This window comes from Dipteris shenzhenensis, chromosome 26 (assembly GCF_047967505.1).
Source record: "Dipteris shenzhenensis isolate YYH24624 ecotype China chromosome 26, Dip_SZ_1.0, whole genome shotgun sequence".
In the NCBI taxonomy this organism is placed as follows: Eukaryota; Viridiplantae; Streptophyta; class Polypodiopsida; order Gleicheniales; family Dipteridaceae; genus Dipteris; species Dipteris shenzhenensis.
The window spans coordinates 25,841,335-25,843,543 of NC_141621.1; the positions used below are offsets into that span (position 1 = coordinate 25,841,335).

The following is a 2,209-nucleotide window of genomic DNA, read 5'->3' on the forward strand; positions in this document are numbered from 1 at the left end:
TTGAATGGTTCCTAGGTCGGTATGCAATCTGTGCATTTGATTGGTCCCATGTTTGGGTACTCAGGTGGGGTGTGGTTCCTAGATGTTCCTCTCAAAGAGAGGCCATCACTCTTGTGGGTCACTAATGCCCATAACCCTAAGCAAGGGGGTCCACCCTCAAATGCTAGACCTAGTCCCCATTGTCCATAACTAAACAGTAGGAAAACATTTCATTTCTTAATAAGCACATTATTGAAAAACAAAAAGAAATAGTACCAAGCAAGTGGATACATGTTGAAGCAGGATGACACAATGCTGGTGGGATTGCAGAGATGGCTGGCATGAGTCACAAAATTTGGGAGCGAACTAATGCTCTTGATGCTGCTGGTAATACCACTGCAGCCATAGGAAAGGTAACCCAATATCTCATGGAACATCATCTTTTCTTGCTGTGCTGATATCATGATGCTGTGTAATAGATGTAATAGATTTCATATTATCATGAATGGGGCTGAGAGTCTTCTTATTTGACAGGGCTTTGCAATAGGAGCTGCTGCTCTCGTCTCTCTGGCTCTCTTTGGAGCATTTGTCAGTCGAGCTAAGATAACACTAGTGGATATGCTTTCTGCAAAAGTCTTCATTGGATTGCTGGTTGGGGCCATGCTGCCTTACTGGTTTTCTGCTCTTACAATGAAGAGTGTGGGAAAGGTAGCATTGAAGATGGTGGAAGAAGTTAGAAGGCAGTTTGAAACCATTCCTGGCCTAATGGATGGATTAGAAAAGCCCGATTATGCTACCTGTGTCAAAATCTCAACTGATGCCTCATTATATGAAATGATATTTCCTGGTGCTCTTGTGCTGCTTTCACCACTTATTGTAGGTATTCTATTTGGAAACATTAGCAGGATTACTTGCTGGTGCTTTGGTTTCTGGTGTTCAGGTGAGATTTCTCTCTTTCTTTTGTACTCCTTATCATTATCTTAATCCACAAGTTGAACTCACATGTTAACCTATAAATGGCACACTTGATACTGGCATAAAGGTGCTGTACTTAGTAATTTATTTGATCCTTAATTGAAGCTTAATTCAACACATTCCCAGGTTATGTACTAAATATTTTTAACGCTGAGATGATTCATATTGTGTAAAATTATGATCATTATAGATGTCTCCCCTAACAAGGTTACTTTTTTAAACACTGCCATTTTAGGGGAAAAAGCTCATAGTTTCTTTTTATATCAAAAGAAACTTGTGGATCTACATGGAAAATGATAGATGGCTAATTGTTGGGTGTAAGTTCATCACACAGAAAAGCCGGCTCTCAAAACAAAGTTAATTGTTGTCTATCTTGCTGCAGATTGCAATATCTGCATCAAATACAGGAGGAGCCTGGGATAATGCAAAGAAATACATTGAAGTGAGTTGCACTTTGCTACCTTTATTATTTTCCTTCAACTTTTCATTAAACTTAGGATATGATTTAGGCTTTCAGCTTTACTTATCAGAATAACTTTTTCCTTTGTCCATGTGGTATCTACTGTATGTATTTCTTATGGAGTGATACTAAGAGATGTCTTTGTAAATAGACAGTTTATGTGCATGGAGTAGCAGTGACAGCTTATTTTTCAGTTGATTTTAGACTCATCAATCCAGGTGTGTCTTGTAGGCTGGTGCATCAGAGCACGCGAGGACTCTAGGACCTAAGGGCTCTGAACCGCACAAGGCTGCTGTTATTGGAGATACTGTTGGTGATCCACTAAAGGACACGTCTGGGCCATCCCTTAATATTCTCATCAAGCTCATGGCTGTAGAATCTCTTGTGTTTGCTCCTTTCTTTGCGGTTCATGGTGGAATTCTGTTTAACATATGGTAAAAATTTTGGTTGGGTTTCTATGGATGCTTGTGGTTGAGGAGATGTGGCATGGTTTTGGATTTTAGCACTCCACGATTCTCATGGTTTCTCATTTTCAAGTGTGTAAATCATGTAAAAAAGAATTTACTCTTTGAAAACTGATGGAATCTCTATATAGGCTATATTTTGGAGTGGCATGCTCCTCAAATTAGATCAGAGTGTGCTTAGATCATGATTTCTGGATTGGGTTTCCTCTAGACTTGGAGGATGTGTGGTTTCTCAGTCCTTCCTTTTTTGGGTGGCCGATCTGCACAAGTCAAAGAGAATTGTAGTTATCTGTAATTTTCTCTTGTTTTGAGAGATTATATTGGGGCCTAG

General features: G+C 39.5%; 1 pseudogene; it reads left to right on the forward strand.

The window, feature by feature from the left end:
- The first annotated feature begins 287 nt into the window (after window positions 1-287).
- Window positions 288-1,852, forward strand: LOC147884882 (pyrophosphate-energized vacuolar membrane proton pump-like; annotated as a pseudogene).
- The last annotated feature ends 357 nt before the right edge of the window (window positions 1,853-2,209 follow it).